General features: G+C 46.8%; 1 protein-coding gene across 2 annotated transcripts in view; it reads right to left on the reverse strand.

Moving 5' to 3' along the window:
- LOC309657401 (uncharacterized protein) overlaps positions 1-21,136 on the reverse strand; it is a 239,571-nt gene that overhangs the window by 203,978 nt on the left and 14,457 nt on the right. The gene's annotated exons all lie outside the window — the stretch shown is intronic.

Raw genomic sequence — 21,136 nt, forward strand, 5'->3', positions numbered from 1 at the left:
AGGTTATGCTCAGCACCACCTCATGTTTCAGTTGTGCTCTCTTACCTAGAATGTCCTCCTCACCCCACATCTGAACCTACACCTCTTTCCAACCCAATTCCCAGTGCCACCTCCAGGATGCCCTTATGCTCTGCCTGCCCACACCAACCTTTCCTTCTCCAACATCCAATCACAGTACTAAGGACTACCGTCCTAGCCCACCTGGTTAGGACCAAACTTGATTATCCCACAAGTTCCTCTGATCTCCTCTGAGATAGGGGACACACAGACCTAATTCTCCAGTACCCACTCCTCCCAGTAGAGTCCAGAATTTTTTAAGCAGTTCTAAATGACTGAATAGATGAATGAGTGAATGCACAAGTGTTTGGTAAATATTTAAACCTTCAAATCACAAACTGGGTAAAAACATATGAAACATCCTTAATACATAAAGAGCTCTTACAAATCATTAATAGGAAAAAACACTTAATGAAAAATGAGAAAATTATGTAGACAACAAATTCAGACAATAGTCAATATAAGTGCCCAGTAATGATACAAAAATGTATTTAGCCTCCCAGGTAATCAAAAAATGCAAATTAGAACAACAATAAGATATTCATTTTTTCTTTAGTAGAGCAGAGGAGAGATTTAAACTTTAGACATTTGATATTTGGTGTTGGAAAGAATAAAGGGAAACACTCTCAAGCACTACCGGTAAGAAAGTAAATTAGTACAAACTTTTTGGAAGGCAACTTAGCAAAAGCCATCAAAAGCCTAAAAAACACAGATACCTTTTTCAGAAATTTAACTTCTAAGTATTTATCATAGGGAAACAGTTGTCTGAGGGATGCTTATACAAGGATCTTCGCCACAGTGTGGTTGGTGATGACTGACACTCAGAAATAACCTATATAAACACATATGAGAGAGTGGTTTTGAATACTAGAGCACATTCATACCATGGGCCACCATGGAGCCCTCACAAACGATGGTGTAGAACGTAAAAGGCTATAATGATATATTGAAGTATATGCAGCAATACATACCATGATATATTGGTTAAGTGAGAACAAGTTACAACAATGGATCATACTGTTTTATAAGAAAAAGTATATAGAGGAAAAAAAAAAAAGACTAGAAGACTCCAAAATGTTAACAGTGGTTAACTCTATTCTATTTGTTCCAATTTTTCTAAAATGTAGCATATAGTACTTGCATATAACACTATCAATTGTTCGTTGATAGACCACTGATCAGGAGTTAAGATGGGAAAAGCCCAATAATATTCCCTGCCTACCCCTGCCCCACAATACACGCACACACGAGATGGCACCAGGCATATAACGAGGTCTATGCGTGCACTCACACCCCCCAACCCAGATAAGCCTGGTCACCAGCCCAAGGCTTCTTTTGATCTTCAACTGAATCTACTCACTAAGTAATAGAAAGCATTACACGCCAGTACAGATGCCTAATGCCCCTTACAGGAAGTGCCCAGCAACCCCTTGCAGCTGCCCTCTGGACAGTGGCTGCTAACCTCAGGCTCCCCCCTAGAGCTATGTGACAATAAAGATGCTACATATAGTGGAACCAGCCATGCGTGTAATCCAGCCAGCAACAGCATCAATCATATTAATTGTGGCATTAATTCACTTAGGAGCTGATGACTTCATCCATCACACTGAGGCCCTGTAAGCACCTCCCCTGGGTCTTCCTCATTCTCTGAAAGTAGGGCACAGGAGACATGGTGTGGGTGTCGGCCCAGGCAGCCGGCCCAGCCGAGCCCAGCGTCAGGCAGGAAATGGACAGTGATGCAATTCTGAGCCCATGCCCGGCACAGTGGTTGTCATCTCACACGCTAACAACCCTCAGAGCAGATCGGCAAGGAGACGTGGGAACCCCAGCATCTTCATCCATAAACTGGGGACGTGAGGCAATTGCACGACTTTCTCAGGGTCACACAACTAAGAAGAGCCTGAGCAGAGATTTGAGCTCTGATCCTCCTGCTTCTTCCATGACACTAACACTTCCAAGACGACAGGACTCAGATCCCCAACCACATGACCCACACCCCACAAAGCTCAAGGAGCCCATGGCACTGGAATCAGAGAGAGCTAGGTGAAGCACACAAACCCAGGGGCCAGTTCCTCTCTCCTAGCCCTGCCCTTGCTCACAAGTGGAAGGGCCTGGGGCTGCCTCTCTGCCATCCTGATATCATGGATATGCAAAAAATTATCAAGAAAGCGCTCACCTCACCCAGAGGCTGCCTGTCGCCTGGTCGCATCACACAGCACAGTGGCCCTGTCCAAACTATCACGGGGCAGCTCGGATGCTGCTGGAAGAGCCTTGGCCCCGGCTATTAGGGTAGGCCTGGGTGGGTGGTGCTAGGCAAGGGAGAGAGAAAAGGGGGGCTCACCATGCACTTCTCTGTTGCCGAAACCACGAAGCAAAATATTTTCATTCATGAGTTCATCCAGCCTAAACATGCATCTAATCCCCAGGAACTGGCAGTTCAAAACGGCTCCCAGGAGGGACAAAGACTGAGCGCTCAGCTCAAAGTCGAAACGAGCCAGTCTTTGCCGCTTATCACCCAGTGACCATCAGCAGAGTCGAGGAGCTACCCCGGCTTACCCCAGCTCCTGGCCAGCCAGGGAGGCCAGCTTCTTAAAGGGCCCAGGGTCCCAGCACCATCAGCTCTCAGTCTGCCCCCCCCCCTCCTCCTTAACTGGGCCCTGGGACAGGAGGAGAAGGGGCAGCTTCCCTCTCAAGATGGGTCTTAACTTTCTGCTTGGTTGCCGGGTGCAGTTTCCCTCTCAAGATGGGTCTTAACTTGACACTGCAGCAGCAATAGTCTGGGGTGGGGGAAGGGAGAACACAAATGGGTCCAGATACACCTTCTGCCTAAGCAGACTGCTGGTTTCTGCCAGGAAGGGCCTTCAGACACCCACTGACCATGGAGAAAGGGGGAAGGAGGGAGGCCTGGGCTCTACAAAGCTATGCTCCGCACCAGCCAGGCAGAGGCAAGGCTCGGCATCCCTGCCTCTCCCCGCAGGCTGGCTGTGAGTTCAAGAAGGCAGGCTTGGGCCTTCTCTGGCAGGGCTGTCCAGCTTCTCTACCTTGAAGGCAGGTTGGCTGTAGTAATGAAGCTCTGCATAGATGCCTCCGGGGCAAAGAGTGTTATACAATCCAGAATTTGTAATCTCTTCTGGGAAACTAGGTTGCCTTAAGGGGAAAAAAAAAAAAAGCAATCCCACTATGGCCCCTGCCTGACCAATACTTTCAAGAAAATTGTCTGGTACAGCAAGCCAGGTCCTTGAGAAACTAATTTTGTGTGAAGACGACACCACACATATTTTTTCCCTTGGGGGTCCTCTTCCCTCCAGCTCATCAGCAGCAATCTCTGAATCCGCTGGATTTTTGAGCTCTGCCAATCCCTTCAAAGCTTACTGGCAGTGCTACAGATTTTATGGTGAGAAAACTAAAGCACTTAGACCAGACACGCAATTTGTAGCCGGAGAGAATTACACAGTCCTGTTTTCTACCTTCCCATGGAGAGACGGGGAGGGTCCCAGAGAACAACAAGTGACTGAGCCCCACTACTTTCTGCACCACCAGGTGCCGGGCATTTCCCATGCTCTGTGCTAATCGTTCCCCTGCAAGGTAAAGTCCCAGTTTACAGATAAGGAAACAGAAGTTCAGCGGGATGAAGCAATGTGCCCCGAATCACATAGGTAGTAAATAGGAATGTGAGGACACAGCCCAGGGCTCCAAAAGCTAAGTGAGCCTAGAGACAAAATCCAGGCTAGGACTTGCTTTCTCGCAGGAAGTCCTACCCAATGGACATCTGTTCTCAGGCATCCAGAGAAAATCAGGGACCTCCAGGAAAGAGGTCTCTAGCCTCAGGGATGGCACAATGAAAGCCAAACCTGGGTCTGCAGGTGGCCCACTCACCTCCTACAACCTCTCCCACCCTAAGCAGCCCTGTCTCACCTACTTTCTTAGTGGAAAAACCTCTAAATTTGGAACCAGAACCCTTGGTTCTAGGCCCAGCTCTGATGGTGATCTCGGGGAAGTCATTTCGCCCAAGTGAAGCTCAATTTGCTCACCTGCAAAATGCAGATGACGATTCTGTTGGCCCCGCCAGCTCATGATGTTGGTGAAAACACTCTGCCACAAAATGGGACAAGGCTGTGGCTGGGATGTGGGCTTCAGTTAAGCTGCTGGAATTGCAGACTGTGCCTTCAGATACCTCTCACCCCTCAAAGCAGGGTGGTGGTACTCCCCAGGTACACACAGGTCTCACCTCCTCTCCAGTGAGAGCCCCCCCAAGGGCATGACCCCTCATGGATTCTTATAATCCTTGTGGTCATTCGCTGACCCTGCTCCGGGATATACGGCCCCAAGATGGACATTGAACTCATGGGGTGGGTGTGGGGCAATGTGGTGTAGTGGTCATGAGGGTGCCTTTAACCCAGGCCTGTCTGATTCTAGGAACCCAGCTCTGCTCCATATTAGCTGTGTGACCTTAAGCAAGTTCCTTCACCACTCTGAGATTCAGTGTCCTTACATTTTAAATGGGGATCATAGTATCTACCTCATAGGACTCTTGGGAGGACTGTGTTAAGTTCTTAGCACAGAGTCTAGCACATGTAAGTGTCCAATAAATGGTAGGCTGAACCCCATCAAATTATGTAATAGCCTCAGATCTGAGCAAGCGCAGAGAAGGGTCTAGAGCAGCGCTGTCCAACAGAAATATAATGCCAGTCACAAATACAATTTTTAGTTTTAGAGAAGCTACTTTTAAAGTAAATAGAAGCAGGTGAAATTAATTTTAATAATGTATTTTCTTAAACCCAATATACCCCAAATATTATCATCATTTCAATGTGCAATTGAATATAAAAAATTACTAATGGGATATTTAACTTTTTTTTTATCCTATGTCTTTGAACTCCAGTGTGTATTTTACACGTACAGCAGGCGTTAATTCAGATGCTTGATTTTCCTCAGAAATTCTTAATCAGTACTTAGGTCTCATAAAATTTACAGTTATAAATGTAAATTCACATACCCAAATTATTCCAAACATACCTAAAAGTTTTCTAATAACTTTTTGCATCCTTGGGTCTGCTTTTTATAGTCTTCTCTCTCCTCCCTGCTGGTAGGCCGTACTTGTTTTTAAATTTAAATTAATTAAAATGTTTAAATATTGAAAATTCAGCTCTTCAGCCCCACTAGTCACATGTGAAGTGTTCTAAAGCCTCACATGGCTAATGGCTACTGCTTTGGACAGTGCAGGTTTAGGTGCTCGAGGAAAATGAGACCCCTAATTGGGAGGACCATTCACTCAGGGGCCCCGTCACAGCAGAAATGGGCCCCTTCTACAGGGCTGGGACTATAATACCACCTGAGGCAGGTAATGCCCTGAGGGCTCTGTGAAGACCCTCTACTCCCACTGAACCTCCTGTTCCCTCAGCTCCCTTTCAGAAGATGTGCCCATTTCACAGCTGCTCTGGTCAGGAGAGGCCCCTCAACTCTTCCCATGGATGTGCCTCTCTTCACAGCCTAAGACTTTGCTCACAAACAATTCTTGGAACCTCAAGGCAAAAATGATGAACGTGCTTACCAATTTGCTAACGAGCCGCCTCTTGGAAGACATAAGCCAATTTTGTATTGTGTCTGTGTGCATGCCAGGAGGCTCTGGAGATGGAGAGAGAAGGATAGAGCACAGAAAGAGGAGGAGCAGCCTGCCAGCAGGGAGGACAGGGGAACTACAAAAAAGAAGACCCCAAGACTCAAAAAGTAGAGCCCTGGAACCACTTAGTGCAGGGCAAACAGTGTGCCCCACCCTCAGAGGGCATCCCCGGATCACAGCCCAGAACAGGCATGGCAACAGCCTGGAGTTACCACGACAGTGTATCTCATACACTCTTGCCTTCTGAGTCAGGGAATAGGGAACACAAGAAAACGTTATGGAAGGACTTCCATGAAGAATAGTAAAAGGAAGCTGTGAGAAACCCAGATAGCCAGGAGTTGCCCATTTCCCAGAAAGCCAAGATATGACTGTTTTGGACACACTGAGTTGTGTGTCTACAAGTGTAGCAATTTTTAAAAGAAATAAAGGGACTTCCCTGGTGGTGCAGTGGTTAAGAATCTGTCTGCCAGTGCAGGGGACACAGGTTCAAGCCCTGGTCCGGGAAGATCCCACATGCCGCGGAGCAACTAAGCCCATGCGCCACAACTACTGAGCCTGCGCTCTAGAGCCTGCGAGCCACAACTACTGAGCCCGCGTGCCACAACTACTGAAGCCCGCACGCCTAGAGCCTGTGCTCTGCAACAAGAGAAGCCACTGCAATGAGAAGCCCAGGCACTTCAACAAAGAGTAGCCCACGCTCGCCGCAACTGCAGAAAGCCCACATGCAGCAAAGAAGACCCAATGCAGCCAAAAATGCATAAGTAAATAAACAAATTTTTTTAAAAAAGAAATAAAAACAAAACCACAGAAAAAAAGGTTACAGAAATCATTTAAATTTAGTTAATAAAACTACCCTTATGTGCAGCCTGATCTCTGGATCCATTATATGTTTTTTCTTAATCTCATTTAAAAAATCTTTTTTTAAATCAAGTTTTTAAATTAAGGCATATAGTTGATTTACGGGCTTCCCTGGTGGCGCAGTGGTTAAGAATCCGCCTGTCAATGCAGGAGAAACAGGTTCAAGCCCTGGTCCGGGAAGATCCCACATGCCGTGGAGCAACTAAGCCCGAGCTCCACAACTACTGAGCCTGTGCTCTAGAGCCCGCGAGCCACAAGTACTGAACCCGCATGCCACAACTGCTGAAGCCTGCACGCCTAGAGCCCGTGCTCCACAACAAGAGAAGCCACCACAATGAGAAGCCTGCGCACTGCAACGAAGAGTAGTCCCTGCTCGCCACAACTAGAGAAAGCCCGCGCACAGCAATAAAGACCCAACACAGCCAAAAGTTAAAAAAAAGAAAAAAAAAAAAAGGTATACAGTTGATTTACAATGTTGTGTTAATTTCTGCTGTACAGCAAAGTGATTCAGTTATACATATGTATATTCTTTTTTTATGTTCCTTTCCATTATGGTTTATCATAGGATACTGAATATAGTTCTCTGTGCTATACGGTAGGACCTTGTTGTTTATCCATTTGGATCCATTATATGTTTATTTGTCTGATACTTGACTTCCAGGGAAATATAAGCTCCATGCAGGCAAGAGTTTCTATTTTGCTCGCTGTAGTATTCCCAGCACCTGGCACTCAGTACACTGGATGGATGGATGGATGGATGGATGGATGGATGGATGGATGGATGGAAGGACGGACTCCAAGCTGCCCCCTAAACTCAACACCCTTTGGTCATTCAAGAAATATTTCTTTTCCCAAGGGTCACCTGCCCCAGGTTTTGCACTGATCACATTTTTTTCATACAGAGAAAGTTCTAGATGTTCAGTTCAAAAAAACCTATAATCACTTACCCACCACAGGCTCCAATCTATCTCCAGAGAGTGTGGTACGTCCCTCTCCAGGCCACAAGAAGAAGGAGTCAACACAGCAAGCATGCACCAGCCATGAGCAGAGGTGTGTGCCTGTCTGCAGCAGGTCCCCTTTGTCCCCCAGACCTGGGCAGTCCAGCAGACTCTGGACATGGGTGGAAGAGAGAAGCAGCCTCAGCGCTCCCCTGGGTGCCCCCTGTCACCACAAGCCAAGAAGGCCCAGTGGCACAGAACACTCCCTCTTTTATCTCAGAGGAGTGGAGTCAGGGCTTGGCGATGCCACGTGACCTGCATGTGGTGGGTCCAGAAAATGGAGCCGCGTGTGCAGCAGCATTTATACCTGTGTTTAATTTCTGCTTAATAAGACAAGCAAAATGCCCTACCTAAAAGCCCACTGACTGCAGGACACACATTTCCGGATTAACAGCTCTGTTAGAGATGTTTCCAGCAATCAAATGACCTCTCTGTGATGTCTATAATTATAGCCACATAACATGTAAATCTCAATACACTTAATAAGCAGTTAATACTCTGATATAAAATATTTACATCTCAACCAAATTCATCCTGCATGGAGTAGCCCTGGTTGACCGAGTTATTAAATCCGTGGCCATCAATCAGTCACCCCCGCTAAACAGAGAACTGAGGGAGCTACAGCGAGCTTCCTTCCCCCTCTCAGCACAGGCTAATGCCTCCCTGGCCTGGGAGTTTAAATATCACCAAATGCCTTCTGCCCACTGTTCTCCTGGGGGTGGCAGGACCTCTGTCGCGCCGAAGTCATCCCTCCTAGCACCACAGCCAGAAGCCTGAGCGCGCCCATGGCTCTTCCCTCCACCTGCACCCCACCTTTGGACTGATACATCGTGAGGACCTACAATGGGTCCTAGGCAAGCTGCCAGGGCTGCCAGGGTGGGAGACGACAGTACACAGGCCCTGCAGGACTCACAACAACACAGCCAACACCACCTTCTAACCCAGCTCAAATGTCACCTCCTCTGAAACTGTCCTGAGCAGCTAGACCACTGCAGCCAGGCATCCCCGATGCCTCTCTCACGCTCCCCACATCCTATCCAGCTGCAATTCCTCTTGGCCTTCCCTTCACAGTACATCCAGGTTTACCCCCTTTTCATGACCTCCACTGCCTCCCCGCTGGCCTGAGCCTTCACCGTCTCCAGCCAGGATCACTGCAGCCACTTCGCCCCGATCCCGCCAGTCTTGGTGCAACAGAGCAGCCAGAATCTCGGTTTACATTTTAAAAGGATGATTCTGTGTTCAACAACCTGCAATGGCTTCTCATTCCACTCGAAGTTCTTAAGGTGCGTTCAGACCCCGCACCAGAGCTTCTTTGCGGTCTCTGTGCCATGACCCCTAGCAGGCCAGTGATGCCAGAGGACTCATCTTTGGGAAAGGTTTTGCATGCATAAAAAGTACAGAGCATTGGGCTTCCCTGGTGGCGCAGTGGTTGAGAATCTGCCTGCTAATGCAGGGGACACGGGTTCGAGCCCTGGTCTGGGAAGATCCCACATGCCGCGGAGCAACGGGGCCCCTGAGCCACAACTACTGAGCCTGCGCGTCTGGAGCCTGTGCTCCGCAACAGGAGAGGCCGCGATAATGAGAGGCCGGCGCACTGCGATGAAGAGTGGCCCCCGCTTGCCGCAACTAGAGAAAGCCCTCGCACAGAAACGAAGACCCAACACAGCCAAAAATAAATAAATAAATAAATAAATAAATAATAAAAATAAAGGAATTCCTTTAAAAAAAAAAAAGTACAGAGCATTGCAAATGAAACCAATTCCATTGAAATAGTTCATTTTTAAAATGTGTGATACAGTGATATGTATGCATTAAACCATAGGATCTGTGGCTACTGTAAGTTTGAACTAGGGGTGAGAAGAAATATTTCAAGGTATCTGAAACAGTTTTCATGTAGAATAAAAATATCTGTAATTTGCATTGTTGAGAAAGTCACAGGTGGGTTTTTTGCCTGCAATCATAATCCAAAGGTATGCTAAATTTTAGTTAAAGGTTAAGGAAAACAAAGGTGTCCAATTTTTTTTGCCATTTAAGCTCAAAGACCCCATGAACTCTATCCATGAGCTCTTCCGGGGTCCAAGCATACTAGGATAAAACCTCTCTCCACATGATCTGCACCACCTCACCTTCTCTCTACCCCGGGGCTCCTCTCTGCTGTGGCCATTCCACTCCAGGCACCCTGTCCTCCAGCTGTTCCTTAAACACATCAGATACATTCTTGCCTTAGGGTTGCCCTTATCTATCAATACAGGGATAACTTCTGATAACTTCTTCGTCTCCAAGCCACTGCTCAAATCTTACCCTCTCATGAGAGGTACTCTCTCCGCCCTCAGCATTTCCCAAACCTTGAGTCCTGCTCTGTTTTTTCTGTTTTGTGCAGCATTTATTACCTCCTGACATGCTACATTGTTCACTCATTTATTATAGCTGTTATGTATCCTATCCCCTCCTCTCCTTCTCTCTTCCTCCCCCTTCCCTCTCCACCTCTCTCTTCTCTCTCCTAGAAATGTAAGCTCCTTGAAGATAGAGGTTTTTCTCTATTTTGTTTGGTGATTCACCCCTAGTTCCTAGAATAGGGCCTGGCAGATAATAGGAACCCAAATATGTGCTGGATAAAATATGAATGAATGAATGAATGAACGAACGGCCTCCTCAGTGGTCTCACTCTGCACTAGCCAGTATCCTCTAATCCATCCTTCTCACATCTGATCCCATCACTCCTCTCCTAAGACTCCTCAGGAGCCTCCATCACAGCTGGAACAGAGGCTGACTTCCTACCAAAACTCCCAAGGCCCTCCACGTGTTGGTCCCTGCCCACCTCTCCAGCCTCATCTCAGCCTTTTATCCTGAACACCCCAGCTCTCCGTACCTACCTTTGTTTTACCGTTTTGCAGTCTTCCATTGGTCTCTGTCTCTGTGAGACCCCATCTGGTTCGGTTCCCCTTCGGGTCCCCAGCATCCAGCTCTGGGCCTGGTGCCCAGCTAGTGCCCAGGGACTGAGTGATGGATGCATGAACGAGTGAATAAACTAGTGGATGAACCAGGAGCAGAAGCCGCCTGGCTGCCATGCAGGCAGCAGGCTCACTGACGCCAGGCACACACCCCGGGTGGGGCCAGTCACCCTGACTCCTGACTGAGCATTTCACAGGGGACCCACAGAAGCTGGTTCTCAGTTGGAAGAGATAATCCAGCTAATAACATGTTTAGTTCAGGCACATCCCCTAAACCACACACTTGAAACCTCTGCCTGGGCAAACGTTTATAGCCGGCCTCTGCCCGGATCCCACCTTCACCAACCACAGGCCGGTCCCATCATCCACGGCTCTGTAGCTCTGCCAAGCCAGCCACGGGGCCACAGGCAGGGGCTCAGAGAGGAGGAACCTCCAGGAGGCCCTGGTGTCCCCAGAGCCACGAGCCCCCACTGCACAGCCCTGCCAACCTCCACCCCTGTGACGCCACCTGCCCTTACTTGTGCCAAGAAAGGCTGTTATGTGGGCACAGCAGAAAAGGAGACCCCAAGAAGGCAAACACCAGTCGCTCGCAACTGACAAGTGACATACGGCAGCACCTGGGGAAGCAGGCTCCAGGACCGTGCCAAGCCCATGTGGGGTGATGGTGCTGCGATGACATCTCAGGTGCCACCATCCAGAGGCTCTGTCTGACAGGGTACCAGCCTGGGTGACTCTGGCTTCTGCTACCCCAGACATACCCCCCTCTCTTACTGGCTCCCTTAAAACCATGAACTGACTATAGAAGTTCCCAACTCCAGGGGGACAACCGTGGAGGAGTTATAGACAAGGCTTAGAGGGTTGGTGTCAGCCAATGGCCAGACAGCAGAGGGAGCTGAATTGTTCAAGGCTGGGGCTAGGGTCAGGGAGAAGCAGCCACACAAAGGCAAGTCACAGGAAGTGTGATGAGACAGGACTGCCCAGCTCCAAACCCCTCTCTCATTACTGTCCTAATTCTGCCACAGTAAGACCTCAGACATCTTAACCTATCAGAGCTGTGCGGTCTGATATGGTAGCTGCTAGTCACATGTAGCTATGTAAATGAACGTTAATTAAAATTAAATAAAATCAAAGTTTAGTTCTTCAGTCATACTAACCACATTTCAAATGCTTAGTAGTCACATGTGGCTAGTGGCTACCATATTGGACAGCCCAGAATAGAGTACTTCCTTCATCGCAGATGAACTTAAATAATGTAATTGCTGTGGAAAAAAGCCCAGTGCAGTGCCTAGCAGATAGTAGATGTTTAATACCCTTCACCCTTCCCATAAACTCCAGTCACTCCTGCAACCTATCACTGCTCATGCTGCCTCCTTGAAGCCCTCTTGGGTAGCAGCTGCCCAGTCCTCACAGCATGCCTCCCTCAGGGCTGAGAGAAGGATCACCATCCTCTTTCCTCTGCACTGCCACTTAGCAGCTGTGATGCTGTCACCCTAAATGGAAGCCCTCAGAGGGTAAGGAATTTACTTATAGTTAGGAAATTGGATGCTAACAAACTCATTGAAAGGGCTAGAAAAATTAGCGGTAGATGGGCCTCCAGGAAGACTTCCCAACCCCATTGAGCCTATCTGCCAATCTGAAGGGAGGTGTGGCTGGCAGAGTAACGGCCTCCCAAGTATATCCATGTCTTAAATTCTGAGAACCTGTGAATGTTTTACATTCCATGGCAAAGGGGAATTAAGGTAGTAGATGAAATTATGGTTGCAAATTGGCTGACTTTAAGATAGGGAGAGTATCCTGGATTATCTGGATGGGCCCAATGTGATCACAAGGGCCCTTAAATGTGGTAGATGGAGGCAGAATAGTCAGTGTCAGAATGACGCAGTATGAAAAAGTCATGACCAGCTATTGCTGGCTTTGAAGATGGAAGGGTCCGTGAGCCGAGGCATGGGGTCAGCCTCCAGAAGCTGGAAAAGGCAAGAAAATGGATTCTCACCTAGAGCCTCCAGAAAGGAATGAAGCCCTGATGACAACCTTGATTTTAGCCCAGTGGGACACTTCAGATTGCTGACCTCCAGAACTATAAAATAATAAATCGGTGGTGTGATAATCTGTTACAGCAGCCATGGGAAACTAATACATATTTTGGTACCAGAAGTGGGGAGGGGGGGGTGTCTCTAACAAATACTTAAAAAAGTGGAAGTGACTTTGGAATTGGGCAGTTGCAGAGACTGGAATAATTTTGAGGAGTATGACAGAAAGCCTAGCTTGCCTTGACTTTACTAGACTATTTGTAGAAATATGGACATTAACAGCTCTACTAGTAAGGACTCACAAGGGATGAGAAACGTGGTAGGAAAACCTAAATCACCTTAGAGAATACTTAAATTGTTGTGAACAGACTGTTAGTAGAAATATGGATGTTAAAAGTGCTGCAAGTGAGGGCTCAGAAGGAAATTGAGGAAATGTTAGTGGTAACTGGAAGAAAGAGGGTCCTTTGTTATAGAGTGGCAGGAAACTTAGTGGAATTATGCCCTGCAGTTATGTGGAAAGCAGAACTTGCAAGTGACGAACTTGGATATTTGGCTGAGGAGAATTCCAAGAAAAGTGTCTAAGGTGTGACCAGGTTTCTTTTTGCTTGCTGCTTGTGGTAAAATGCAAAAGGAAAGAGATAAACTGAAGGAAGAACTGGTAAACGAGAAGGAACCAGGACTTGATGATTTGAGAAATTCTCGGCCTATCTAGATTCCAAGACACTAAAATTAAGAGATTCAATGTCAGGAAAGCAGGTTCTAGGGTAAAAACTGAGGGTGTGGCTGGACAATCTTTTGCTAGTACCTCAGAAAGGTCAAAAGGTCAGAGTATTCAGTCACACAAAAGGCTCTTTGAAAAGATTAAGTGTGTGACTCATAGATCCCCTCAGCTGTCTCAGCAGAAGCCAAAATAGAGATGAGATTGTCTAGCAAAGATCTGTGGAGGAGGAGACCTACAAAGTTCTTGAGAATGTTATACCAGCAGAAACACTGCCAGTTTGCAATGAAGGGGAAAGAGAGCAGACAAAATGAAAGAAGGCTGTATGAACTCCAAAACTCTCCACACAAGAAACAGGCTGATCAAACTCCTCAGAGGCAAATGTTCCTCAGATGCTACATTTAATGAAAAAGAAAGGATGACTCAGAAGGTAGAGGCTTGAGCCAAGAGGTTGGAGCCAAGAATCACAGAAGAGGCTTTGAAACCAAAGGGAGTTTGCCCAGCTCAATTTCAAAATTGCTTGGGACCAGTGACCTTTTTTTTTTTTTCTTTAAATTTTCTCCCTTGCTTAACAGAAATTTCTATGACTGTTATCATATGCCTGTACCACCACTGTGTTTGGAGCAGAAAACTTGTTCATTGAATTTCAAAGGTTCATAGGTGAAATGGAACTGTGCCTCAGGGTGGATTATGGCCAGAGCCTCACTCATATTTGATTTAGTAGGGTATCAGGAAACTGCCACTGGAACTAGTGACTTCAAGAACACACTTCCATAGCTGCAATCCAGGGATGTAAAAGTGCTGTCACTGCCACAAGTGCCTCTTAGCACCCCAAAAAACTGGTGAACAGACACTGGAATTCTGACATGGAAGAATCAACAGCAACATGGCCATGTTTGCTGTTGCCAGGCTTGCTGCCAAGGCAGCAAGAAGATAACCTCCACTTCATCTCTGCCTTCCAAATCTTGTACAAATGTACCTGCTTGCATCCAGACTTTAGCTGTAAGAGAATCTGAGACATACAGTTTTTGCTTTATCAACATTTGTATATAGGAAGGTACACTAGAAGGAAGTTGGATGGATGCCTAGTGCCAATCTACTTCACCCACCAAAGTCAACCATTATGCTAAGTATCATTTCATTTAATCATCAAGGCAACCCAACAAAGTAGACACAAATGTTATTCTCAATTTACAAATGAAGAAATTGAAGCTCAGAGAAGTTAACAGACTCACGTAAGACCATACAGCTAGGAAGGAACATGGATAAAACCCAGGATTCTCTGAATTTAAAGTTTATGTTCTTAATCATCACATGCATGTCAGGGTCAACCTGGTCTTTGAAGGATCCAAAATGTAAGGTAGGACATAATGGAGTTGCATATTCAAAGTAACAGCAAAAAGTTGCACAAAAACAAACACGATGGACCAAGTGAAGGAAGCAGAAGTCATAAGTCATTACAAACATAAATAGTCCTTAAGAACATGTGACATATCAGGCACTGTTCTAGGTAGTGGGGATACAGTGGTAACCAAAACAGACATGTCTCCTGCTCCTGACTGAATAGATTTACAGTCTGGAGGTGAGAGAGGTGTTAGTCAAATAACCACACAATGAACTCCTATGTACAACCATTTTGAGAACTAGGGAGGAGAGAGGCTCATTGTACTAGTAGAGGGTACAATATGGGGGACCCAGGCCCATGCTGAAAGTCAGAGAAGGCTGCCTTGGAGAAATGACAATTATACCAGGACACTTCTGTCCTCATAAGCAGAGCTACTGAATTTTAACTGACTTCTCACAGAGGACACCTTAAAAACCCTAATGATAAGTCATGGGGATGTAATGTACAGTGTGGTGACTATAATAATATTGGGTTGGCCAAAAGGTTCCTTCGGTTTTTAAAGTAAAAATAAAAGACACATTTTTCATTTTCACCAAGAAATTTATTGAACAACATATCCATCGTTTTGTTCCCCTACCTTCTGCCATTTTTCAGGCAGCTTCATAATTCCATCTTCCCAAAACTTTTTACCTTTTTTGAGCAAAGAACTCTTCCAGGTGCCTTTTACAGTCTTCCAGGGAATTGAAATTTTTTCCATTAAGAGAATTTGGTAAAGACCGAAATAAATGGAAATCCTAAGGTGCAGTGTCTGGTGAATATGGCGGATGAATCGGAACTCCCAAGCCAAGCTGTAACAGTTTTTGCCTGGTCATCAAAGAAACATGCAGTCTTGAATTACCCGAATGGAAGATTATGCGTTTTCTGTTGATTAATTCCAGACGATTTTCTTTCAGTGCTGCTTTCAGTTGGTCTAAATGGGAGCAGTACTTGTTGGAATTAATCATTTGGTTTTCCGGAAAAAGCTTATAATATAGGACTCCCTTCCAATCCCACCAAATACACAACATCACCTTCTTTGGATGAAGACCGGCCTTTGGTGTGGTTGGTGGTGGTTCATTTAGCTTGCCCCACGATCTCTTCTGTTCCACATTATTGTACAGTATCCGCTTTTCATTGCCCGTCACAATTTGTTTTAAAAACAGAACGTTTTCCTTAGTTTAAGTAGAGAATCACATGTGGAAATATGGTCAAGAAGGTTTTTTTCACTTAACTTATGAGGAACCTGAACACCAGAGCGAAGAACATAACCAAGCTAGTGCAAATGATTTTCAACATTTGATTTGGGTATTTTGAGTATGTTGGCTATCTCCTGCGTGGTATAACATTGATTACTCTCAATCAATGTCTCGATTTGATCTCTGTCAACTTCAACTGGTCTACCTGACCCTGGAGTGTTATCCAGCAAGAAACTTCCAGCACGAAACTTCACAAACCACTTTTGACACATTCGATCAGTCACAGCACCTTCTCCATATACTGCACAAATCTTTTTTTGTGCTTCAGTTGCGTTTTTACCTTTCTTGAAATAATAAAGCATAATATGCAGAAAATGTTGCTTTTTTTTCTTCCTTCAGTATTAAAATGGCTACGCAAAAATTTACCAATTTTGCTAAGTTTTTCTTGTAAAATGCACACTGATATGACAGCTGTCACAATACAATCTAATAAAATTATTTTTAATGAAGTTAAAGACAACTAAGCACTACTGGAGCCATCTTATGGAAAAAACCAAATGAAATTTTGGCCAACCCAATACTATATCGCATATTTGAAAGTTGCTAAGAGAGTAGATCTTAAAAGTTCTCATCACAAGAAAAGAGTTTTTGTAACTATGCATGGTGATGCATGTTAAGTGGACTTATTACGGTGCTCATTTCACAATATATACAAATATCAAATCATATGTTGTACACCTGAAACTAATATAATGTTGTATGTCAACTATACCTCATTAAAAATTAATAAAACAAAATAAAAACCCTGAATAAAATATTTTTTAATCTTCTCAAAAAAATAGTGAAGAACCACCAGGCCAAAATCTACAAAAAGGAAAGGACATAGAAAGACAAGGCAAACATTCAAAGCTACTTTTGCCCTGAAGTCAATTTCTGATCTAGAAGAAACAGATGCAAAGTTGAACTATAGCTGTGGTGACCTCCTAGGGTGAGAGGGACAAAAGTCAAAGCCTAGTTCCCACCCATGGTGGGTTATTTAATTCCCCACTTACAGTAAGCTGAGTCTCTAAAGAGCTTCACTCAGAGGATAAAACAGAAATAAACTAGCCCTCTTGTGGCTCTGCAGCTTATGTTTCAAATAACCTGAGAGTTCAAGGAATCTCAAGTTTGAATTAACTGGTAGTACCCTCAAAGCCCAGCAGAAGCAAATGAAAATCCTGAAAGAACTGTCCCTAAAATATATTTTCAAAATTAACGATCAGCACACAGTCAAAAGTAATCAGGCACATAAGGACATAAGACACCATGAACCAGACAACTGAAACAGATTCACAAAAACACTTCAGATAATAGAATCCTCACACAATCTATATCTATAACAATTATGGTCACAAGGTAAATAGTAAAGAAATAAAAAACAGGATGGAAAATATCTACAAGGACAAATGCTCAAAGAACTGAAGGACTGATAGGAATTAACTAGGTGGAAAGGGCAGGAGAGAGGGGATATGAGAGGAAAGGCATTCCCAGCAAAAGGGCCAGTGGGTTCCATGCTTTATCCAACCATAAGGCCTCTGTATATTAGATACTGTGGGAAGAGGAAGAAAATGAGCAGTAAGGGCAGAGTATGATGCTGAAGAACCAAGATGGGTGGAGGCTGGATTCTGATAAGCATTGTGGTCTCTATCCTGAGAACAACAACTGAAATTTACCATTGAAGGAGCCTTGAGATGTTTCAAATAGAAAGTGAAATGGACAAACTTGGGATTTGGAAGATCTTTCTATTTTCCTGCTCAGCTCCAAAAGGATCCTTTCTCCCTTTGCTGTCTGAGAGCACACAACAATCCTGAGATCCACACTGAGCCAGCACTACCGCCCTCGTGAGAACATGGTAACACTGAGGCCCTTTGGGGGGCAATGGCCTGTCTTGAGGGGCCTATTGAGTCACTTCAGTCTGTTTGGGTTCATTTCATCTGAGGATACAACACACACACGCACACAAAGTAGGTGGGGTAGTCCCTGTTGGCAAAGTCAACTGGGGTCTCATCACCTAGAACGTCCACATCTGTAGGAAGAGTCTCCCAGCACCATGGCCTTGGGCCGTCTGAGCTCCCAGCTGACATGAGTCATGCCTCGTCAGCAGGCAAGGGTGTGTGTGTGTGTGTGTGTGTGTGTGTGTGTGTGTGTGTGTGTGTGTGTGTGTGTGTGTGTGTGTGTGTGTGTGTGTGTGTGTGTGTGTGTGTGTGTGTGTGTGTGTGTGTGTGTGTGTGTGTGTGTGTGTGTGTGTGTGTGTGTGTGTGTGTGTGTGTGTGTGTGTGTGTGTGTGTGTGTGTGTGTGTGTGTGTGTGTGTGTGTGTGTGTGTGTGTGTGTGTGTGTGTGTGTGTGTGTGTGTGTGTGTGTGTGTGTGTGTGTGTGTGTGTGTAGGAGAAGGGGATGGGGCAAGAGGAAGAAGAAGGGCCAAGATTTTCACCCTCCATGCTGAACTGAGCACAGAAGTGCAGTGTGGCTGAGGTTTCAGGGGAGCATTTGCAACTCCCACAAGGTGAGCCACATTTTCTGGGAGGACAAACAAATCTCCCCAGCAGTTCATGAAGCTCCTCCCTCCTCACGCCAGGTGGGAGGCACGGTGGATACATCACACACCCAGAGCCCAGCCACTCCCCCCATACAGCATTCATCACCCCCAGGCCACCAGGCCTTTGTTCCTGCGTGCCAAGGAGCCACCAGCCTGCCCCTCCCCCGCCACAGCAGGCCCCCAGAGGCTCAGGGACAAGTCGTGACCTCATCAGGGACCAATACGCACTCCTGTCCCCTGCTCTGAGCCTTCCAGGGGAGCCCCCAAGGTGCCGCAGGCAGACCACTGTCAGCCCGGGCAGCCCTGGTAGTGGTGGGGACTTTGAGGGAAAAGTTAATTTCATCAATCAGCCATTGTTGGCCTGCCAAGTGCAGGCTCGTCCTCCCCCCCGCTGTGTCACCGGGCACTGTTGACACAGATGTCAACTGTCAAGGGTGCCCTCCGCCTCCCTCCTGCGGCATCCTGCAGGCCCGGCACAAGGGCCTCTGTCGCAATGCTCCCCACTGGCCCCTTGCAAGAACCAAGATTGCCACACCTTCAAAATTGCCAAAACTTGACTGGATACTTCATCATGCGGATGGGCCGTGGAGGCTGCAGCTGACACGGACAGGTATGGCAGATACTTGACTGTTTGCCAGATGACAAATCCCAACTGAGTGAAACCTGCAGACTTCACAGTATCTGCGGTGCATGCTTCCTCCTGCCCTCCCAACAGAAGAGGCCAGTGGTAGCTTTCTGGAGCCCATTTCCAGCATGGGAAGAAAAGGGCCACGTCTCCATAATCTGTGCATCTGTGGGCCCAGCCAGCAGCCTGGAACCATAGCACTGGCTGAGCTGCCCCCATCCCCTTCAGACCCACCCCAAACCTGTTTCTGGGAAAGACTGAGAAACAATGGGCACCATGGAAAACTATGCAGTGAGCCCCCACTGGCCTCCATCCCCATTCCTGCCCTTCACTAGTCCCAGTGGACCTCAGGATAGAGGACAGCTACCCCATGACAATCCATGGATGGACAAGACCATACAATTGCCAGAACATGACAAAGATTCCTGAAACTCACTTAATGCTGAGTCCCAAGGAAAGCTGTTAGAAAATATATGATCCATGGGAAATTTCACTCCATAGGTCACAGTGATTCTGCTGAGTTATTTGTCTTGTTTGTGGTCTCAAAAAAAATCCACAAACCATGGCCAAGGCCATGGGAAAGATACGAGAAGGGAAAGAGTTGAGGTCCATTCCTAGTGAGCTCCTAGTCTAGATGGGCACACACACACACACACAGATTGTAGCACAGGTAAGGTATGTCCCCAGTGAATGGGTCAGCGGGGGCCCTGGGGAAGGGAGAGCCCAGTGTGCTGAAGTGGACAAGGCAGGCAGGCTCACCAGGGAAGCTAGGTTTGTTCCAATTTAGCCAGGTGCCATCCAGGAAGAATAACGCCTTAATAAACTGGATGGGAGGAGCACGGTGCCATGTGAGGACATTCAGCCCGGACCCACAGACCAGTGGAGACCTCCTGGCATAAGCCAGCAGCCACCACTACGGCGCAGAGACCGAGGCCTGTGGGGAAAGGCACTTCTCCAAGAGCAGTCAGCCAAGTGGGAACCAGCGTCCAAGGCTCGGTTGGCTCCAAGGCGTGTCCCTGCCACCACCAAAGGACACTGCACCAATACACCCTGGGCTCTCTCTCACGACACACTATTCTGTGCAGCCAGTGATGCCTTCCCAAGATCAGGCAAGATTTCATCCCTGGAGCCCAATCCCACAGAGCTGTAGCAAGAGGCTGGGGAGAGGGGCAGGAGTGAAGAGCCGAGCGGTGTCCTGGCCTAGCCCAGGCCAGGAGAGGTTGACAGTACAGGTTTGGGGTCTTCTAATTTTGAAACATTAGTGAAAGAAGTATTTTGAAATCTCATTCAATTTTGAAATTTCCTCAAGATAAAACCAAATCTGATTCGGATGAGTTGACACCTTGAACACGGGCACAGGATGTGCCAACCAGTCTCCCCTGTTCTCGTGACCCTGGGGTCTGGCTCCACGGGCCCTACCGTATGGCCTGTCAGAAAAACAGGCTGGCACAGTGTGGGGCTCTGCCCAGGGAGAACTCTGCGGGCAGAAGGCAGCTCACGCTGGGTAGCAGACAAGGCTGCTCATGTCCCGGAGTCCTGTGTCTGGCACACGGCAGTATCCAAGGGATGAATATGTGATGCTCTTGCCATCCTGACACTGTAATTCTAAAAGCCCTTCAGGTGCCTAGTGCCTCAGTTTACCTCTCAAGTGAAGTCAGCCCATGGTTTCCTCCCTCTGAGAAGCTTTACCAGTTGAACGAAAGTATTGCTAAGGAAGACCTCTGAGCTCCACAGACTACACAGCTTTGACCCATGACCAGGTCTACACATATAAAACAAGTCTATGAGAGGCACAGGCCCAGAGAAACTTAAGCAGCTTTCTTTTTCACTGCAAGGAGCAGGTGCTCCGGCAGCTCCCACAGCAAATTGCGGAAGAGCATGCGGAAAGCTGCAGAATTGTGGCCACTGACCCTTTGATCCAGAAGGTCCTTCAGAGGGCACATCCCCCCAGCCCATGGTACTCTGAATACCTGGCTGACACCAAGAACAGTGCCCAGAGGAGGACAGCGGTAGTAGTCTGCTCTGCAGTTGCAGTGAAGAACATTCTGGAAGGCCAGGTATTTTCTAAGTCAGGATTTCTTCCCTGGGACAGAGAGACAAGAAATTCAAAGATAACGATCTAC

The sequence above is a fragment of the Balaenoptera physalus genome (genome assembly GCF_965194825.1).
Source record: "Balaenoptera physalus genome assembly, chromosome: 3".
Classification (NCBI taxonomy): domain Eukaryota; kingdom Metazoa; phylum Chordata; class Mammalia; order Artiodactyla; family Balaenopteridae; genus Balaenoptera; species Balaenoptera physalus.